Genomic DNA, 23,624 nt, shown 5'->3' with positions numbered 1-23,624 from the left:
ATATGCCTATCAACTGTCCAGATTTTTACAGAATGCCCCGATTTTTGCCTCATATTTTTGATCTGTTTCTCATGAAATTTGTGATTTTCTGGCAAATCACTGAGGTTCAAAGTCACTAATTAATGATCTACAGCTGAGTTTCAGACTTCATACCCTTCAGAAAAATGCATGTCAATACAATTCATGTTATTCTATTAATGTTATATGTTTGTAAGAGCAGTGTTTAAAATCTGGCTCTATCTTTGACCCCCCCCCCCACACACACACACACACATACATACACATTATTGTAGGCTTTATCCAGATTTCTTGTGGTGTGAGGATGAGGGGTATGATGGTGCACATATGCTTACAATGGTTCTATTAAACTTTATGAGTATGTTACTGTCATAGTCGTGGACAAGGTCTATAGTGCACAGCACTTTTATGTTAGTGCATGGTATATTCTTTTTTTCTTTGAATGATGAAGATGACAGAATGTAAGCAAAAATATGTAGCTATGAGGATTTTTTGGTACTAATGACATGATAGAAAATTGCCCTAAGTCATACAACAAAAAAATCAGTAAACAGCTGAGAGGCCTTACATATTCTAATTACACATGGCTCAACCACAGTAAAAAGGCTTTCATCTTGGCTGTGGAAAACAGTGATAAGTGTGACCACTGCTTTCCATTCCTCATGACTGATGTGAAGATGGCAGAAAAAATATGTTCTGATGCTAAGCATTAATGTTTTGAAAGCAACTTTTCTTTTCCTCATCATAATTTTATATATGTATGTATGAAACATGTATAGTCTGCTAAATTGCCTCTTATTTAAATATAGTACCTAAAACAAATTTAGATAAAAAGAATTAGAGGGAGAGCACAACTTTTGGATCCCTATAGACCTGAAGGGATATTACTGCTTTGAATCTATTTTTGGGGGAGGGGGCTCAATTCTCCTGCAATAAAACTACCTTAACATATCAGCAGCAGTTATCTTTCTAAAAGGTAAGTGAAAACAGTGTTTTTGCTACTTTTTCATTATTTGTTAGTGTACTAATGGCAAATGTTATAACAGTGAGAAGCTACATATATAATGCCCAATAAACTTCACAAGACTGTAGCTTTGCTTGGAAAATAAATTAAATTCAGAACCTGCAGCTCCAGCAGCTGAACAGCTGGCAGTAAATGGTTACCACGGTGACATAATTAGTCTGTCTACCTGTCAGTGAGGCTAAATGGCAATAAACGATGACAGAATCAGCACGCTGGCACATGGCGACAGGAGACACTGATGTGCCAAAACCAACTGCCAGCCAGTGAAGTGTTATCTTTATCAAACTGTCTGCATGATTCAGTGAGATTTCCTTTCCCTTCGTTGGAATGGAGTACATGAAAATGAAATTAGTCTATTTTCAGACAAGTGGCTGGCCACGAGACAACAACAGATGTAAAACACATTACTTATAACCCAAGGGAGTGTGGAGTGCAGAGTGTTGGCTCAGTACTTCTAGAGAATATTATTCTTCTGTAGTGGCATTTCTTATAAACTACAGAATGCATATGGTCTGCCCTCACACAGCTACATGAAACCACCTGAGAAATGCCCACCATATGATTCAATCCACAGACTAAGGAGTAAGTAATATGTGCACATACACAATTAGTGTACACACCCAATGACAGACTAGTGATGAAGTGAGGCTAAGTAAGTCATTGTGGTGACAGCAACCCTGATATAGTAACCCATGTATGTTGTACTTTTTACAGCATAGACTTAAAATATACAGCTGTTTAGAGAGATGCCACAGGATTAAACACAAATAATATGTATTAATGTGAACAACAACTGGTTTTGTAACCAGTAGTCCTGTTTCACAGTCATACACTAGAAACCAAATCACTGAGAGATTAGCTGTGAAAATAATCCTACTGCTGGTATTGTCTCCATGCTGCAAAGTGGAAAAAATGATATTGTATTTATTTTGTTTTACTGATGATATAGGTCTATTAATCTACATGTCATATGTGCATTAATATTTGTATATACTGTAATATGATGTCAGTTTTCACCTATGTATATGCATTATCTGTTTTTTTTTTTTTTGAGCTTTCCTCCCCAGACCTCCATTGAAAGCAGATAGAATTATACAGTCAGATTTGGTTAAAAAATTTAAATAAATAAATAAAACAACTTGCAAAGTATGCAAGGTTAGCACAAGCTGTTTTGCATAATTATCAAAAGATTGTTCTAATCTGTAGATAGTCTTTTACCTTATAAGTACCAAGTGTTTTTTTTTTTTTTTTTGGTGGTGTGGCTCATTGTGCCACATACAAATACAGTCGATCATGGGTGGGTTATATGCAGTGACCTTCCTTGTATGCTACCCTGTTAGAATACTTGCACAGTATGGAAAACATAGATGTCCACAGGACACAAGTGCTGCCCAGGGATGCAAATGCATAAGTGTACATGGCAATTGTGTTGTGAGTTTCCTGCCAAGGGTCTGTAGTGAAACGTCCAAATTCACTAAATCAACCTGAGTGATCAAAATGCTCAAAACAATGGAAAAACTAACTAAACAGTGTTCTTGCAGGAGGGCAAGCCTTCATGCACCCCCCCGTAATTTGGGTCTATATTATATTATCACACGCTTACAAAAGTGAAAGATAATTAATCGACCCCATGTAGGTGAAAGCTTACAATGTCGAAAGCTCAGAACAGCGATTTTTTTTCCAAGGGAAAAAAAATCCCTGTTCCAAAAGAAAAAGAAAAAAAAAAAGAAAAAAACTTTAAAACATTACATAATGTGCCCCTCACACCCCCCTACTTAAATATACCAACTCTGCGATCGCATTACAGTGCCAAAAATGGCAAAAAGTAACGAAAGTGGCCAAGCAAATTCTTTCCCAAGGAAAGAATTCGCTGAAAAGCTCCTTCGCTATTTTGCCTTTTCGTTCTTTTAGGTTTGATCAAGACACATTCAACAAAAATGTGTCTGCGATCACACAATAGGAACCCTGTAGTTATATATAATATATATGAAATAACTCTGAGATTGCGTCACAGAGTTACAGATTTCACATTACTTGCCAAAGACTTACCCCAAACCCAAGTGACACGCACAAGCTGATACATTTACACACACAAAACAATCCTTGCCACTGCTATCTGATTCTTAAGAGTCAACATCACTGGAGGGTTTGCATTCCCATTTCAGGTGTGACCCAAGAACCCTTTCTTAGTAAAATGACTTGCTCAGAGTCACATAGTAGGCAAATGAAGGTGTCAGAGATCAAACCCTCTATCATAGGCACAGGAAACCGTTCATTAACCTTTTAGAGCTTTGGTCCACTGCACTGACTGCCAGAAATGTAATGAAGTTAGAAATAGAAAGATTGGGAATAATGTTTATTTCAGTATGGATAGGAGAAGTGGAAATATAGTTCCCAGATTGTAGGAGGCAGTCAAGGAAGAACTATCTCTCTGAAATGAAACAAAGAGCAATTCTCAGGCTTCATGGCTGACACCAATTACTTTTGTAGTATACCATTTAGCATGCTTGCATCTTCATAATTTTGATTTAAATCCAGTGAGCTCTACAAAATACCCACTGATGAAAGAAGCATTGCTTTAAAGGTGACTGATATAGTTAACTTTTCTGGAGAAATGTGCAAAAAGGAACATAAGTTTAAAATGAGACAAACAATAATGTCCAGATAAAATGCTTGCAATACCCCAGTGACATAATATTAAATCCACCGATACTGACTGACATTGTCAGAAAGGGAATGCGAATTCAAAAACACAGCAGTGGACTGTCAGTGCAGGCAAAAGAGCTAGACATACATGTACAAAATGCTTTATGTGTATGTTTGTAGGAACTGTCACTATGCAGCTAACATGTCATTAAAAAGATGCTGTCCACTAAATAATAGCTTGTACACTGTGTATGCAAAGTGGTGGTATAGTTTCATAGGTAAGTGTGACGTCCTCATGCTGGGCCAGTAATCAAGGAGCCTGAATCCTCACCACTGATACTGGAGAGGAACGTGAACTTGGAATACAAATGGATACATTCAGTATTTCCAGATGCAGACCTCTCTGCATTAAGCACAATGTCCCCTAAGACCACACAGGGGTACCCATTTAGCCCAGGGTATGGGTGTCTCTATCTGCCTCTCTCCAAGTCCCCAGTGAGGCTCCCCTCTTGTGCTGTGAAACCAGTTCTTTGTGTCCCTGCCCCAAGTAGCTGACAAATACACTCTTTGAGAGTTAATTTTCACACACACACACACACACACACACACACACACACACACACACACACACACACACACACACACACACATGCACCTGGGAAAGACTGGCACAAATTACCAGCTCTACCAACTTTGCCCAGACTATAAGGTAGATTCACTGCCACCAGTTATGTACTATAAGGCTCTTAAAAGAGTATCCAGTTATGTTGAGTGAAATTAATATTAATACAAATGGTAATGCTAACCAAACAGCAAGGCTTTCAGGAGTGGCCAGAGTTATCACCAAATAAATATGTGCAAATACTCTCAAAGCTTAAATATTTTCTAAAAAGAACCAGCTACAATGAAAAGTTTAAATATATTTAATAATAAAAGAACAAGAAAATATTAAATATATATTTACAGTAAATCATAGAGTTCAAATCACAGGAACTATTGAAAATAACACTGATGAACAGACTCATACAAATAAAGAAAAATAATCTGTAAATTAAGCTTCACTATATTCCTGACTGAATCTTGATGGTTACTATTTCCTAATAACTTACTTGATAGAGCAAGGCACAGTGAAATATGTGAGCAATCTTTCTAGTCAGGATCTTCGAAACAGAATACTCAATTCTCAGAGATTACTCCCTGTAAAATATAATATCCAAGATGACTTGCAGAATGACCTCATCTGGTCACCTGACTCTAGGTTGTCACAGTATCCCCCTTTGAAGCTGTCAGCTACAATGCACATCTAAATGTTTATGGCAGTACCTGGGGCTCCCCCTATTTTTACTGAGCTAATGAACAAAGGCTTCTTTCAGATCCACCATCTCCAGTCCTATTCAGCACTGTGGTGTGAAATTTTAATGGTTTAACAGCTCATTTACATTTCCCTTATTTTTCTTAAAGTAAGCTAGGTAACCTCTGCTGTTCCAGTATCCTCTATTAAAACATATACATTTACTTCAGTTACATTAATACATGTACATTTCTTTTCATCCCAGCATGATGCACTGTTGATACATTCTAACACAAGCAAACCTCACAATACATTTTCAGCACAAGCATCTGTACAAATCAGTTTGCTATAGAAATGACATATAATTATTTACAAAATTCTAGCTAGCTGTGCTGGCACAAGTCATGCATCCACTGCCCTACTGACCCAGGCATGGCTGGCAGTACATCTTATTGTCACAGTAAGTACTAGGCAATCAGTTTGCAGACCATATCAAGCTGAACCAAAGGCACATACTCCAGACTTTCTTCGACCCTCAAAGAGGGCAAGACAAGGTAGACCAGGAAGAATTTGAGGCTGCATATATAATTATCCAGGTTTACTTTAAATGTGACAAGGGTACTACTCTGTTCATATGTAGTGGAAGTTTGTTCTATAGATGAAGGATATGTTAGGATATGAATATATCATGCCAATGTGTCTTATATATTTACTAATATATTTACTAATAAAGGTTAACCAGGTATTTGAGGTATCATTTGTCTGGGAAGGAATAGGAGATTAAAGAGCTGTGGATCTTTCATGGTTTGAAAGGCTAGACACAAATCTTCATGGAAAAGTCTATAAGAGAGTGAGTACACATTGAAGGAAGAATAACTAAGATTTCTGAGGCCATTGATCTTTTTGGTTATAAATTTCCCAAGCTGAGTTTTATGTTCAGAAAAATGCATGCTAAAATTTGCATTATATTTAATAATGGGTCTGATGAGGTGCAAGTAAAGGAAATTAAGACTTCTTTGGATCTAATGGAAATACCTTTGGAAATCAGAGGAATCAGATAGAAGGCTTTCTGAACTACTGCTGAGGCATGATGGTTAAACAATAAGGAATTATCAACAAGGGAGCCCAGATCCCTTACCACAGTGTCTTTTTGGAGGGTTATGTCACCTATATGGTATATGAAAATGTTCTGTTTAACAAGAAGAACTATGCTACATTTTTTAAATTTAATATGAAACCATCGTCCTTGCACAAGTTGCTAAAATGGACTATCCCATGTTGGCGGGGTTGGGAGTCTGCGGAAGATTAACAAGCAACTCTCAGTTTAGAGCCATCTGCAGACTTAGATACCTAGAGACAAGAGTGCTGGACTGAGGGTCTGAGAAATAGATGTCAAATAGGAGCTGGCCCATCTCTGTCTTTTGGTATGCTACCAGTAACTGCTTTACTTTCTGAAGTAACACCCGGGACTCTAACCACATGGGTTCTGTCAGAAAGCCAGTTAGCTATCTATTGCACAGCATATGGATTAATATTCAGATTTACAGGTCTGTCAAAAATGTCTGCATGGGAAATAGTGTCAAGGCCCATGGCTAGGTCCAGATATGACGTATGTACAATATAACTGCTGTCCACTGCTTTGGTTACTTTTTCAAAGAAGGATGTGAGGCTAAAGAGGCCCAGATCTCCCTTTGTCAAACTCAAATTGATGTGTATCTAGGGTTAAGAGATTTCCAATGCCTAGATTAATGAGGTCTGAGATAATATGTTCCAGAGCTTTGCATATGAGGCAAGTGAGCTTAATGAGTCTATAGTTACCAGGTTCCTTGGTTGGACCAGCCTTATGTAATGGCATTGGGATGCCTGTTTTCCCCGGCTTCAGGAGTGTCAGCAGTAGAGAGACCTAGATTAAAGAAGCTAAGTAAAGGTACAGAGTTAGATGCACTTATAAAGCCATCGTGTCTTGACTGACAGAAAAATTCAAAGAATTAGTGTTTCCTCTTCAAGCATTCTGAGCAGTACCATAGCTGATATGTACAGAGTATTTGTAGGGGTTCAACAGCTATGCATGTGTGCAACTTACAAGGAACAGAGATGCTGACATTCTAAGATGCAGTTCAGCAGTGTTACCCAAGCACTCCACCATTACATGACCCATGCATCTCAAGTGTTGGTGAGGGCACAGTCTCAGACTCCTCTGCACAGAGTGCCGCGCACAGCATGCATGCCATACTACTGTGCAGTATCATTTTTAGGGTTCTGAAGACAGCATGCACATGTGAGGGACACAATTTATGGACACATACTGGATGCCACAGATGTATTTCTGTGTATGATCAAGGTTGGCTCTCCATTAAAATAATAAAGATATTTGCCCTATCTGAACTACTTTCTATATAACATTTATTATTACTTTTTTAGCATGTTTATGTGAAAATGTTTGTAAAGGACAAGTGTGTGCTTTTTATGTGTGTGTGTGTTATTGTATTGTCAGTGTGGCAACCAGTGTGTACAGCACTGTAGAGGCTGCAATGGCTGTATGCACACAAACACACATACCTATATATATAGGGTCTATGTTCGGGTCCTGAATTGTAAAATAAGTGAACTGTGAAAACATCAAAACGTAAACATTGCACAACATATGGTCAGTGAACTAGAAAATCAACAAAAAAACCCCACATTGAATGGCCATAGTCGGCCAACAACCAGGAAGTAACGGGATACATAAGGTAATTGAAAGGAAACTTTTAAAATATTCTTTTCCCCACTGTAGTGCGATCTTGGAGTTGGTATATATAGTTAGGGGGGTGTGGGGTTTGCAGCCTCCCACCCTGGTTGGTTGTGTGTGTGACGTTGGCTGACTATGGCCATTCAGTGTGTTTTTTCATTGATTTTCCAGTTCAGTGATTTCCCGTTTGCTGTTTACATTTCGCTGTTTCCGTTTTGCTGTTTCGCGGTTTGCTTATTTTACAATTTGGTAACCAAACATAGACCTTATATACATACAGATAGAGCTTATATATAAATATATATATATATATATGTATATATATATATATATATATATATATATATATATATATATATATATATATATATACATATGTATATAGGGTTACCTTCATTTGACTGAAAGCTCATTTGACTGACACTCATTTGACTGAGACCAAATGACTGAAACTTCATTTCACTGACACTTCATTTGGCTGACAGTTCATTTGACTGACAGTACAGGCAGTGTCGAGAGCACTGTAAGGCAAGTAAAAGGAATGCATCCTTTTCCCCACTGTAGTGCGACCCTGGAGTTAGTATGTATAGTTGGGGGTGTGGGGAGTGTAGCCCCCAACTTAGTTTCATATTATATTCTCTGCTTTTGGTTATATATTGTTTAATAAAACCAAAGTAAGTGGGGGGTGGGGGCTGCAGTGTCAGTGAAATGAAGTTTCAGTCATTTGTTCCAACTAAAATGTTTGTCAGTCAAATGAGCTTTCAGTCAAATGAAGGTAACTCATTTATATATATATATATATATATATATATATATATATATATATATATCGATAGATACAGTGGATAAGAAAGTGTACACACCCCTGTTAAAATGCCAGGTTTTTGTGATATAAAAAATGCGACCACAATAAATCATTTCAAAACTTTTCCCACCTTTAATGTGACCTATAACCTGTACAATTCAATTGAAAAACAAAGAATTCTGTTAGGGGAAATATATGAAAAAAAAAACGTACAATAAGCTGGTTGCATAAGTGTACACACCCTTAAACTAATACTTTGTTGAAGCACCTTTTGATTTAATTACAGCATTCAGTCTTCTTGGGTAGTAGTCTGTCAGGATGGCACATCTTGACTTTGGAATATTTGCCCACTCATCCTTGCAAAAGCACTCCAAATCTGTCATATGGTGAGGGCATCTCCTGTGCAGAACCCTGTTCAGGTCATCCCACAAATTTTCTATTGGATTTAAGTCTGGGCTCTGACTAGGCCATTCCAAAACTTTAATTTTCTTCTGGTAAAGCCACTCTTTTGTTGATTTGGATGTATGCTTGGGGTGATTGTCATATTGAAAGGTGAAATTCCTCTTCCTCTTCAGCTTTCTAGCAGATGTCTGAAGGTTTTGGGTCAAACGTGACTGGTATTTGGAACTGTTCATAATTCCCTCCACCTTGACTGAAGCCCCAGTTCCAGCTGAAGAAAAGCAACCTCAAAGCATGATGCTGCCAGCACCATGCTTCACCGTGGGGATGGTGTTCTTTTGGTGATGCGAAATGTTGATGCTAAGTTGTCAATCTCACCTTCATTCTTGCTGGATGGGTTCGGAGCCGATCCTCGGCTCCGACTTGGCCACTTACTAAAGCTCGAGAGCTAATTTTACCGGCTCGAGGCAACCCTATATCCCATGATGCAAGGCGATAACTACCCAGATCTCGTTTGCTGCTTTCGCTTGCGAGGTGTATTTTTTACCGGCTCCTGGTAAGTTTTTCAAATTTCAGACTTTTAGTCACTCCCCTTTAGTTTTAGTCCACTACCGTTGTTGTGTTAACTCTTAACGATTAGTTTTTAACCCTATCTCCGTTAGTGTTTTCCCCTTTTTCCAGTTATTTATCCCTTCCCCTAAGTTAGGCCTTAAGCCTCCCCCTTTCCTAATTTTTTGTCAGGGATTCTGTGTGGTGTTTGGGTGTGTTTGTATCCCTGTTTTAATTTTTATTTGGATTGGGTGTTTATTGTGTGTGTTATGTTACTTAGTGCTCCCTCGACACAGTTATGTCAAAGGACACAAAGGTCTCAGGCTTCAAGAAGTGTGACTCGTGCTGTCAGAAAATGTCTCTGACAGACGGTCACACTTCTTGTGTTTACTGCCTGGGACCTCTGCACCTGCAGGACTCTTGTGCTGTCGGCCACGCCTTTAGCCCAAGAGTCCTGCAGGAGCGCAGAAGTAAACTTATACTGAGGGGCTTATTAAAGCCAGAGAGCTCCCCGACTAAGTCTGCACCGGGGAAGCCCTCAAAACCAGTTAAGCCTTCGGCTCCAAGCCCTAAGCCATCGGCTACTGGTTCGCCTTCTGTGACGAGATCGGCTCCAGCCGGAGCCGATCCTTCTATGTCACAGATTACAGTATCGGCTCCACCCGGCACCGATACCGCTAAATCTGGGCACTCACTGTCGGCTACGGCTGGAGCCGACGTATCCTCGGCTCCTTCGGCTCCACCCATCTCCAGAAAGAGATCAAGATCCCCTTTGTTGGAGTCTATACATTCGGCTCCGAGATCACCCCTGCTCTCGGAGCGGAGCCATCGGAGCCGATCTTCTCGGTCATCCAGGCTGTCCGACCACGACCTTGAGAGAGTGGTGAGTAGACTATTAAAGTCTCAGGCATTGGCCCAAATGCTCCATAGCCCGTCTCACCAGACGGTAGCTATTACACATCCACCTAACATTCCTCCTTCGACTCTCCTACAGAGCTCGGAGCCGGAGCTCCTCGGAGCCGTGACTGTTGTGGCCGAGCCGATACCACCTCCCCCTTCGGCTCCGTCGTCCTCTGCTCCGATCTCCTCCTTGATGCCTTCATTGGAGGGATCCGGGCGTCTGGTCTCTCTCGTTGGCTCCGAGGGGGTGAGTGGCATCGGACCCTTGTCCGACCCCGTTCTCCCTCTTGGAGCTTCGGCGCTGGTGAGCTCAGCCCCGACATCAGCCTCGGAGCCGTCCTTGTCGGTGCGGCCTGGGGTTCCTATCTCTTCGGAGCGGGAGCCTTCTGGCCTCTCTGATGGAGGAGCCTTCGAGGTGATGAGGAGTGTACTAGCCCCAGGGCGTAGTCAACGGTCAGTTCCATCAGCTCCTCCCACTACAGTGCTTGCTGACGTCTCTTCCCACTCTATTGCTCCCGGACCCAGAGATCCAACTCCTCAGGTTTCCCCACTGGGAATATCTTCCTCTTCCGAGACTTCTCCTGACCCATCAGGTGAGCCTCCGCGTAAGAGGACATGTAAGAGGAAACATCTAGACTCCCCTGAGTCTATTACATCCGATACTGACTTGGATGAGTCGGAGGGATCCCCAAGGTCCCCCTCTGAGGATGTTTCTTTCTCAGACATCCTTGAACTCCTTAAGCAGAGGGGGAACTGGCCTTCCCTTAATCCTTCCGAGGACGAGTCGGTATACCTGGAGGCGTTCGGGTCTCGACCCTCCACCTCCTGGGTGTCTCCGCCTTTCGACCCTCTTATGGACGTGGTGGCTCGGAAGGCGTGGATGGTCCCGGATTCGGTGGAACCCATTCCTCGGAGGCCTTCTAAATTCATCACGGCCCCACCTGATAGGCAATTTTTGACAAATGGTGTCCCGGTTGATGCCATGGTGGTGGCTGCAGCCACCAAGAAGGAATTAGCTGATCCTTCAGTACCTGTCCATCCTCCTAACAAGGATTCCAGGACTATGGATAGGTACGGCAAGCGGATATTTTCTTCAGCGACCTTTGCCATGCGGTCGCTGAACTACTTGTGTCACTTCACCCACCTTCAAAGAGATGTTCTTAAAGAGTTGGGAGAAGTTTTAAAGGATCCGTCAGCTGCTGGGTCCCAGGATAAAATTAACTCACAGCTAGGAATCCTAAACTCCATTGTTAACTCCTCCATGCGGCTCATTTCATATGCAGCCGATGGAGCGAGTAGGGCCGCAGGCACAGGAGTGGCTTTAAGGCGTCAATCCTGGATGCGGCTTTGTAATTTTGCAGACCCCTTCAAGGCATCCTTCACAAACTCTCCTTTTGATGGTTCGACCTTGTTCGGACCTCAAGTGAAAGACATCTTGACTAGATGCGAACAAGATGGCAAGACTCTTTCTGCCATAGGAGTCCGTTTCTCCACCCCTTCAAGACCTTACCCAAAAGGTCAGAAGGGAGGGAAAATGTGGTTCCGCAAATCTCAAGGAGTCACGCCTGATGCACGAGGTCAGTTTACCCCCAGAGGCAGGGGGGGTAACAACAACAGACGGCGCCCTAGGGGCAGAGGGGGTCCGCAGAATCAGAGTAGCAGGGAGTCTCTCTCTGACAAACCCTTCCAGCATCCCTGAGATGTTGCCCGATTGTCCACCTTCGGAGGCAGTCGGGGAAGATTATCGCTGTACCCAAAAGCCTGGCTTTCCCTTTCTCAAGACAAATGGGTACAGTCGATCATATCCGAGGGTTACAAAATTCCCTTTATCCAAACCCCAATTCAGCAAAAGGTAACCCTTCCAGACGTTCCACCCGGTCTAAGGGAACTAGCAGTACCAGAGATATCAAAACTGCTAGCAAAAAGAGCCATCCAGCTAGTCCCAGCAGACCAAATAGGATCTGGAATCTACTCAAGGTTCTTTTTAGTACCAAAAAAGACAGGGGACTGGAGACCAATATTAGATCTCAGCAAACTAAACAAGTTTGTAAAGAAAACAAGATTTCGGATGGTCATGCTTCAGTCCATTCTACCCTTTCTGGGCAAGGACAATTGGATGTGCTCGGTGGACCTTCAGGATGCGTACTATCACATAAAAATTCACAGGCGCTCCAGAAGGTTTCTCCGCTTTCGGCTGGGGGCCAGTCACTTCCAATTCAGAGCCCTGCCATTTGGACTCACTACAGCCCCCAGAGTGTTCACCAAATGTATGGCAGCGGTTATGGCTCACCTGAGACGTCAAGGATTCCAGGTGTTTCCATATCTAGATGACTGGCTCCTCACTGCCACCACCAGGCATCAACTTCTCCAAGCCAGAGATTACACCATTCACATTTGCAGAGGGCTAGGGATTTCTATAAATTATGAAAAATCTGCCTTGTCACCCTGTCAATCTATTACCTTTATAGGCGCCAAATTGGACACCGTACAACTTTCAGCAAAGTTAACAGACCAAAGGATCTTGGATATTCAAAACCACATCCATGTGATTCTTCAGAGCGACAAAATTCAGGCCAGGTTTGCCCTGAAAGTATTGGGTCTTATGGCGGCCGTCATAACACTTCTTCCCCTTGCCCGCTTTTACATGAGTCTCCTACAATGGATGCTGTTCGCCCAATGGTCTTTTCAACAACTTCCCATGCGTCACAGGATCATGATAACTCCAATTTGCAAAAGGCATCTGACCTGGTGGATATTGTCCCCTCAAGTCCATCAGGGCAGACCCTTTGTTCCTCCCGCCCCGGTCGCCACGGTTACATCGGACGCCTCCCAGATCGGGTGGGGGGGGGCATTATCAGGGCAGGATGGTCCATGGCACTTGGCAACCTTTCGAATGCCACCTGCACATAAATGTCCTGGAGATGAGAGCAGTGCTTTTAACGTTGCAAGCCCTCCACGACTCTCTTCCCCTGGGGACTATTGCAGTCCAAACGGACAATATGTCCGTAGTGTGGTATATCAACAAGCAGGGTGGAACCAAGTCCTATCCACTGTGTGGAGAGGCACTCAGACTTTGGCAGTGGGCAATCTCTTCTCAGCGGTTTCTGATAGCAACACATATCCCCAGGAAATCCAACATCATAGCGGACAGGTTGAGCAGAGCTCTTCTCATGCCTCACGAGTGGTCTCTCAAACAATCTATGACGGAAGAGATTTTTCAGAAGTGGGGCCTTCCTTGCTGTGATCTTTTTGCTACGCCTCAGCAAATGCCCCGACTTCTTCTCCCTCTTCCCCCTTCCAGGCCATCCCCCCAGAGACGCTCTAATCCAAGACTGGCCCCGGGGACTTCTCTATGCCTTTCCTCCCTTTCCTCTAATACCACAAGTAATTTAGAAAGCAACCGCCTTGAGAGCCAAGATGATTCTCCTTGCCCCTTATTGGCCTCGACAGATATGGTTTCCGTTCCTACATCGTTATCTTTTGGTACAGCCATGGCATCTGGACCCGGTTCCAGATCTTCTGACCCACCAGTCGGGGCAGCTGCACCAATCCATACCTTCTCTCAACCTCACTGCTTGGTTGCTCCACTTCCATCCCTAGCCAGGCTTCCTATGATTTCTAATCCCGTCCGGGATATCATAGTAGCTTCCCTTAAATCTTCCACCAGAAGGATTTACATTAGTAAATGGCAACGTTTCTCCTTCTGGGCAAAAGCTAGGAACATAGATCCCTTTACTGCTCTGATTCATTCGGTCTTGGACTTCCTAGCCGAAATTTTTCACTCAGGATCTTCTTCCTCCACAGTAAAAGTTCAGTTGGCAGCCATTTCAAACTTTCATATCGGCTTGTTGGACCACAACATCATGTCACATAAACTTTGCAAGGCATTCCTTAGAGGTATATTTTTACTTAAACCTCCGATTAGAGACCTCCCCACCACAGTGGGATCTAAATTTAATTTTAACATCCTTGATTCTTCCCCCTTTTGAACCTGCGGCTACCTGTTCATTGAAATTTCTTTCTTGGAAGACACTCTTTCTGGTCACCATTACTTCTGCCAGGAGAGTATCTGAGCTTCATGCCCTCTGCATTTGTCCTCCCTACTTAATCTTCCACAAAGACAGAGTTTCTCTAAGGACTAATCCGTCTTTCTTACCTAAAGTGGCATCGCAGACGAACTTAAATCAATCTATTGATCTTCCAGTTTTTTTCCCAAATTATTCTAATAGAGTGGAACAAAAACTACATTATCTCGATGTTCACCGCCAACTCAGATATTATCTGGACAGAACCAAACAATTTAGGAAATCTGATCAACTGTTTTTATCCTATGCAGAGAACAGGAAAGGCCTTCCGGTATCCAAGGTAACCCTATCTAGGTGGCTGTCTTCTGTGATTACATGCATTTATCAACTCAGAGGTAAAGAGTTGATTTCTAGGCAAAAAGCCCATTCCACCAGAGCACTAGCTACATCTACAGCTTTTCAGGCTAGACTTCCAATAGACACTATTTGTGCAGCAGCCACATGGGCCTTTCCTCATACCTTTGTTTTGCATTACAAATTGGATTTGGCCTCCAGAAACAGAGCAAATTTTGGTTCCACCGTTCTCAAGAGTCTGTTCCATTGAGCCACCCAGGATAAAGGTGCTAGGGACGCGGTCCCATCCAGCAAGAATGAAGGCGAGATTGACAACTTAACATTGAGAAGTTATGTACCTACCATAACGTTCCATGTTAGTTGTCTTCTCTCACCTTCTTTCTTTCATCCCGCCCACCATCCCCCTAGCCTGGTCAGACCGAGAAGATTGTTCCTCTTCCTTGAAGAGTCCTGATCCAATTTTTCCAGCTAATCAGCTTACTAGTGTCACTAGATCAGGTTGGTCTTTTTCAGGGGATTATTACCTCTTCCTCCTCCTCTCCAGTTGGAGGAATATATTGCATAATTTTTCCTTAGCTACCAAACGAGATATGGGTAGTTATCACCTTGCATCATGGGATATAGGGTTGCCTCGAGCCGGTAAAATTAGCTCTCGAGCTTTAGTAAGTGGCCGAGTTGGAGCCGAGGATCGGCTCTGAACCCATCCAGCAAGAAAGAAGGCGAGAGAAGACAACTAACATGGAACGTTATGGTAGGTACATAACTTCTCATTTTTGCACCAAACGTAACTTTTGGAATTGTGGCCAGACCATAACACATTTTCCCACATGCCTTTGGGAGACTTGATGTATTGTTTTGCAAATTTTATCCAGGCTTGGATGTTTTTCTGGGTTTATATTATTTTCTTGAAGAGGCGTTCCATTGAACACCTCTTCATCGATTTTAAAACTGCGAACTTTCAAAATGTCAAACCTCCACATAAGCGAGTTCTTTCCCTTGGAAAGAAATCGCTTGCCCTACAAATAACCACAAACACTACAAAGTAGGAGGGTTCACCCCCACACCCCCAACATGGGAGGCTGTTCCCCCCAAACCCCCAGGCTAAATATACCAACTCCGAGATCGCACTACAGTGTGGAAAACGGTAAACTGATGAAGATGGCCTAGGGATTTCTTTCTCAAGGAAAGAAATCGCTTATGTGGACATTCAGTGTTTTCAAATTTCGCCGTTTCAAGTTCGATGAAGAGGAGTTCGATAGAATGCCTCTTTGAGGAAATAATAGGAACCCATTTTTCTGTGTAAGAAAAGGCTTCTGTCTTGCAACCCTACTCCATTTTCCAGACATATGAAGAATACGGGAGATTGTTGTCACATGTAGTACACAACCAGTACTTGCCAGAAATTCCTGCATCTCCTTCAGTGTTGCTGTAGGTCTCTTGGCAGCCTCCCTGAACATTTTTTGTCTTGTCTTTTCATCAATTTTGGAGGGACATCCAGTTCTTTGCAACATCACTGTTGTCCCATATTTTCTCCACTTTTTGATGACTGTCTTCACTGTGTTCCATGGTATATCCAATGCTGTGGAAAATTTTTTGTACCCTTCTCCTGACTGATACCTTTCAACAATGAGATCGCTTTGATGCTTTGTAAGCTCTCTGTGAACCATGGCTTTTGCTGTATCAGGCAACTGAGTAAATGTCAGGAAAATCCTACTAGGACAGCTGAACTTTATTTGGGGTTAATCAGAGTCTCTTTAATTGATGGCAGGTGTGTACCCAAAAAGATGGAATGTTGTAATTAAATCAAAAGGTGCTTCAACAAAGTATTAGTTTAAGAGTGTGCACACTTATGCAACCAGCTTATTATACATTTTTTACTTTTTATATTTTCCCCCTAACAGATTTATTTGTTTTTCAATTGAATTGTACAGGTTATAGGTCACATTAAAAGTGGGAAAGGTTTGAAATGATTTATTGTGTTCTCATTTTTTTATATCACAAAAACTGACATTTTAACAGGGATGTGTACACTTTTTATATCCACTGTATATAGTGTTCTGTTCCACTCAGTTATAACAGTGCTTAACATGCCATTTTAATCAAAATAGTTATATTTTACTTTAGGCATTACTGGAAAGTTCTTCCATAAAATGAGGTTGCCTCTTAATTATTTAATTATAGTTTTTTTACATCTTTATTAAGTAAGGCATCTATATATCATAATAATGTCACCTATTAGAAACCGGTAAGCCAAAGAATACAAAGACAAATACACCAGTCTTTTCTTTATAGGAGTTATGACAGCCATTTATCTGTCTGGTAAAGGTTTTCTGAGTCCATTCTGACTTCTTCAGTTGCAAAACATGAAATGCACATAAAGGCCCCCATACTCAATAATAGGTCTTAAACTTGTTAAATAGATCTTTAGTAGTACCTAACTATCTTAGCTTGAAAAACAGCGAAGGACATTCCTCATAAGATTGTAACATTTCCTAATAATGTTTGTCGCATTAATTTTAAAGTTAAGATTTGTATCAACTGTGATACCTAGATCTCTCATTACCAAAGAAGAAACACAAATCTGATTGCCCAGGGCATAAGGATATTATTATTTTTATTATTATTATTATTATGTTCAAATGGGCTTCCAAAAAAGCAATTACTAGAAAACGGAAATCAAAATTTAAACCAACTATATTAGAAGTAGTGAATATTGTAATAGAGATAATACAACTACAATTGAGATCTTTAGAAAAAGGTAAGAGCAAACTACATAGGAAAATGGGAGTTGTGGGAACAATACATACAGAGGAGGAATGAGGTTTAAAAGAAGGCAGAACTTAAATGAGCTATGTAATGTTTGAAAATGATTGGGTGGATTATAAGTGATGTATAATGTTTGCAACTGGTAGTGTGTCAGTATGGTTTGTTGTATAAATGCTTGCAACTAAGATTGTGTCGATGTGGTTTGTTTTCATTTATATAAATGTATGATTGTTTATATTGTAAGTTATGGTTTAATAAAGATGTTTTTTGTTTGAAAAAAAAGGGTCAGGAATTGAATAATTTATGTAATGTTGCTTAGGTTATATGATATATAGCAATATATGTGAAGCATAATACTTGTTAATTTTAACTTGTTAATACAGTTTGATTACTTTTATATAAATGTAAATGTACCTATGTCACAAGTAATAATTCAATAAAGTTGTTAAAAAAGTAAAATGGTGCATTTTCTGTAGTTAAATCTCATACCTTTTGTTGTTAACCATTCATATAGGTTATCCAAGTAGGATTGCAATGAATACCAATCACTGGTATTAGTTACTGTCCGCCTTATCTTAATATCATTGGCAAACTTACTTAACCATACAGAGTTACATTTTGGACATGCTGACCTAACTAGACCAAATAATAGTGGCCCCAATACTGAACCTTGAGGGACTCCTCTGGCCATCAATCTGTGGATGGCGTAGGATTTTTTTAAATTCTCTCTCTCTGGGTTCTACCCAGTAATCATTTAGATACCCATTTAGCTACAAAGCCAGAGTATAGGGTCTCATTAAAATCCTTGTAACTGTTTCATGGGGGATGGAATCAAAAGCCTTAGCCAGATCCAGAAACACCAATATCAGTGGCTAGTGAGTTATCCAATGTGCGAACAATCTGTTCATAAAAAAACATCAAATTAATGACACCTGATCTCCCTGAAAGGAATCCTTGTGGCTGTATATCAGAGCTTAGGTCCAGAACTTGCATACAGGAAAGCCACAGTGTCCTCTCAAAGCAGTTATCCAGTATGCAAGTCAAACTAATGGGTTGGTGGCTCTCTACCATATATCCTTATTTACTTTTGAAAAAGGGAAGTATTATAGCATCCTTCCACAGTTTAGGAATGGATGCTTCCTTGAATGATTTTTGGAACAAATAGGTTAAACATGGAATCAACTTTTCAGATGTTCTTTTTAAGATATCCAGTTATACCATCAGGTCCCAGTGCTGAATTTGATTTATTTTAAATAAAGCTTGCTTTAAAATTTCTTCATTCATTTTGGGACACATGCCTCTAACTAGTATAGAGAAATCATTCCCAAGATCCTTTGGGAGTAATTACTAAACAAACTATCTGCAAACAAGTTCACTAATACATTTGAGTCAGTGATTGTTTGAGACACATCTTTCAACACTATACTGATGGAATCATCTAGACTATAGTGTTTTACTTGTTTAAATAAACCTTTGTTATTATCTTTCAGATTAGCTGTTAAATGTACTTCATAATTAGATCTTACTCTTTTAGTAGTCATGTGGTACATTGTAATTATTCCTATTTGAAACCAAGGGAGAATTTTTATTTCTTCTCCGCAAATGTATACTTTTTACTTCTTTGTTTAGATAACTTCAAACTCCCCAGTGGATTTATTCACCCTTATAGGGTGTTTTCACTCCAAATGGGACATTTTTAGACTACCTAATTATTAACAAAATTGTAAAAAACATTCCAGTCCTCAATTATATCTTTATTTTCAAAGCTAGCGTACCAGTCCAAAGTTTCAGTAGCTTCCTTAGTCGACTCAAAGTCAGATTCATAATATTTATCCACTATTTCATAATGCTTAACCAACTTAAGACTTGTGAAAACAACTTTAAAGCTTACACTTAAGTGGTTGGAGCTTCCCAACTCAGGACCTATTTTATAACCATCCAGATTTAATCTCTTACAGAGCCAAACAACATAAAATAACTTAGTTCCTCTAGTTGCCTCATTCACTATTTGAGTATCACCGTTTGTTAAACTTTCTGTTTTCAAATTGTTTAATGCCTTTGATGATGTAGCAGGAGCTACATGGAAGACATTAGGAGCATTTAAATGCCCAGCAATTAAATCAACTTTATCTAGAAAACTCTTCCTAATAATATTTAAAAGTTGCTCATCCATCTATTTTGAAATACTAGGAGAGCAGTAAAATATTACTATATCCATTTTAGTTTTACCAACATCAATACTCATTATGAAAAGTTTGGAAGCCATGTCATTACATTTTATGACAGAATCATACTTACACAAACAGACAACCCACCTCCTCTCCTACCTCCTCTAAATTGTGATGGCCAGAGAAAACTGGTCCTCGCCCAGCCTCACTTCACACCCAGGCCCGACTGACCAAGCCTTTAGAGTCAATCCTTATCCCAAAGTTACAGATCTAGCTTGCCAACTTCCCTTACCTACATTATTCTAACGTACCAGAGGCTGTTCACCTTGGAGACCTGCTGCAGATATGCGTGTGGCCCTGTGCGAGACTTGCACCTCTTCCCTGGATTTTAAGGGCCAGCGAGAGTTTACCTGATGCCGCTAGAACAGCAACGCTTTCTAGGGTGTGGTCCCCTCTATCTGGGGGGAACAAATTCCAGGGTGCCCTTGGTTTGCTATTGCAACTAAACCAAGTTTCGGTAATCAATACTACATCAGTCCTATTATAAGTCATACAGGCCTCTAAATCTTTTAATTTATTATTTAAATTGTGAACATTTAACATAAGACATTTCAAGCTTGCCTTTTTATTATCAGTTACAATCAATGACTTGATGCTAACAAAAATGTAATTAATTTATTTAGCTGAGTGCAAATTATCATATTTGCTAAATTACAAGTGCAACTTGTCCTTACTAAAGAACTTATTTTTTTCCTCAAACAATTCCCAAAGATAGATTACTTGATTTACACCTTATCCATTCTTTGAAAGACCTTGCTTGTCATCTAATCTCACCCTGAAAACTTGGAATTTGAAGATTACTGAAACCCAACTTAAATTTAAAATACACACTCAAATCAGTAATGTTGTTTACAGCTAATTGGAATGCATCATCATTAGTTTTTCTTACATTGTTACGTCCACACACAATGAAAGGTCATATCTCATTACTTTGTAAATAAGCATTTGATACTATCTTTTATAATTGACATATTGCTACCATGTAAAGATGATACAATGACCCTGAATTATATTTATATAACATTGTAATTATAATAACATCATAACAATGTTCAGGGTTGCCTCAGTTTCATTCTAAATTCATTATTGCTCTGTATTTCTGTAAGGTATCCTTACACTGAGTTCTAGTTTTAGGTTCCAGGTGTTCTAAAAGTTCAAGTTATATTTTAAGATGGTTTTGAGTAACTTTAGAACTGTATTTTTTCCTACCATTATAATAAGTTTGTGTCTTTATATAGGTTGTACTAGCCAAATGGATGGATTCTTGAAATGATACATTCAAAGCCTGATTCAGTTAATTGCCAAGATTTTACTCTGAAACCTCAAAGGAACCAACATGGTACACACAAATGCCCTAAACACCAAAAAGGTAAAACTTTCCCAGCCCTCCCTATCTTGAGTATACCAACTCCACAGTTGCAGAAACACAATGAAGAAGGGAGGAGGGAGGTTTCTCCCACAACAAAGGAATCATTGCGCAGTTAAAAATTGCACCAGCAGTTATGTCCCACAGAAAACAGTGATTAGCATTGTGTTCTTTAGCGTTTTGCCTATCAAGCAAGCCAAGTACAAAACTGGAACAAGTGCAGTGGCATCATTGTAAACAAGACAGAGAGGAAAGGGACCTGCCAGATCAAGAGCTGATGATACACCTGGCTTACCTTTATAGAAGCCTGCCTATTTAGAGTAGTTTGCTCTGAGACTAGGAAAGGTAACAGAATTAGCTGTAATCTGCTTAAGCCTGTTACTACCAGATCCCAGCACTAATGACTGCAACTGTATTACCCATTAGATCAGCGTGAGTGTGCTGTCCTATAGACAGAGTGGACCTATAGACATTTATTGTGAGTTTTAAAAATGTAATGCTATAAGGTATGTCAGTAGTGCAGCAGGCATAAAGACAAAAGGTGTGTGTGTGTGTGTGTGTGTGTGTGTGTGTGTGTGTGTGTGTGTGTGTGTGTGTGTGTGTGTGTGTGTGTCTGTATTTGTGTATTTGTAAATGTGTCTTTGAGTGTGCCTGTTTTTAGTTTATAAAAGTTTAAATGAAACAGAAAGAAACGGGACTGTCATTTTTTACAGTAGTAAGAATTCATATTAGTCAAATAATTTCCACATAACATCAGGTAAAGGGATATCCAATTGGGGTCTACTGGAACTTTGTATAAACAAAAAATTCCACTTGGATATAATATCAGTGTAAGAAGCTAGGTCATGTAAAGAGGTGAATGAGAACATAAACCATTTTGATAGCGTATTGCAACATGTGTTCTGCAATACACTGGTATGTAGATTAGGGTCAGACTATTGGCCATAAATTCTTAAATCATGACTGGCCAAATGCATTTTGACTGAATGTAACAGAGAACAGTCTCTGTATCAAAGGACACACTGTCTGAAACATGTAATATGCAAAGGAAGGGAAGATGGTAAACTAATGACAACGTTTTTTGGAAAAAAAAATGAGTAAATTGCTCTCAAGTTAATTATTTTTAATGGAATAAGAATTTTTAAGCTTTGAGTCTTGTGTTGGTTTGTGTGTATGCTGCGACAAAAGGAGGTACTGCCAACACAGCTAGCTGGAATTTTTAAACAATTATATGTCATTTGTGAATGTCAAACTCATTTATACAAGATGCTTATGTTACAAAATGTGTTAAACTGTATGTCATGTGCATATCAAACTTCTCTGTACAGATGTTTGTACTGAAAACATATTTGTAAAGTGCTGTGTTTAGAATGTATCCACAGTGTGCCCTGCTGGAGAACAGAAATGTACATGCACTATTTTCACTGTTCAAATGTATTTGCTAACAGAGGGAACCGGAGGGTTAACCTCAGTCCAGCAAACTTTAGAAAAATATTTGAAATTAAATTACTTTATAGGCTAGGCCATAAAGATGTTTCAATGCAGCTAGAAACACAAAGTCTGTACTACGAAGCGTTCTGTATTGTCTTTGGGGTGAACTAACTGTTACTTTGGAAGCATGAAAGAATGTAATTGTTTTATGACTTTCAGCATGTGCCAAAGATCAAGCAAAAGCCCTTGTATGAGTATTTTTATATGTAGATGCTAAATACTGCCAGCTTTAGCAATGGGGGTTTTACCTGGGAACTAGAAGTAAGATGACAAGAAATGATGTCATTCTGCAAGCTATCCCAGCAATAATATTTTAGATATTATTTTGAGAAGTCTGTCAGTGAGACAAAGCATTCTGTCTTGGACCTGACAACAACAAGAAGAACCATTCACCACATCATCTGCCATGCTCTAATGAAGTAAGTTTCTGGGAAACAGTATAATTTTTTAGATTCAGTCAGGAATATAGTGAAGCTTAGTTTATATGTTTTTCTTTATTTGTGTGAGCCTGTACTGCAGTATTATTTTTAATATTTCCTGTGGTTTTCAACTCTGTCACTGTGAATATATATTTAGTATTGTCTTGTTCTTTTATTATTTATTATTAAATATATTTAAATCTTTCATTGTGGCTGATCTGTGTAGAGATTTTTCTGTCTTGAGAGTGGTGACACTGTGTGGGCCACTCCTAATAGCCTTGTTCTTGGTCAAACTACCATTTGTATTAATATTAATATTACACAGCGAAATTGGACATCCTTTGTTAAGGGCCCTAAAGTAGCTGATAAGGAGTGAATAATGGCAGTGGTAACTACCCTGTGGTCTGGGCAGAAAGGGGACATAGTAAACCCATGCCAGCCTTCCCAGGTGTATGTGAGTATAAATCAAACTTCAAAGAGAGAGTGTGTGTGTGTGTGTGTGTGTGTGTGTGTGTGTGTGTGTGTGTGTGTGTGTGTGTGTGTGTGTGTCAGCTACTTGGGCAGGGACACAAAGCACTGGATGGACAGAGGGGGTGCTGGAGGTCTTGGCTT

General features: G+C 40.1%; 1 protein-coding gene across 1 annotated transcript in view; it reads left to right on the top strand.

Moving 5' to 3' along the window:
- Positions 1-23,624, top strand: part of LOC122806387 (metalloprotease TIKI2-like) — a 2,408,899-nt gene that overhangs the window by 284,786 nt on the left and 2,100,489 nt on the right. The gene's annotated exons all lie outside the window — the stretch shown is intronic.

Source organism: Protopterus annectens, chromosome 1.part1, assembly GCF_019279795.1.
Source record: "Protopterus annectens isolate FY-2018-M chromosome 1.part1, PAN1.0, whole genome shotgun sequence".
Lineage (NCBI taxonomy): Eukaryota > Metazoa > Chordata > Ceratodontiformes > Protopteridae > Protopterus > Protopterus annectens.
Note: the sequence above shows the minus strand (reverse complement) of the source record. Positions and strands in the feature narration are given on the sequence as shown.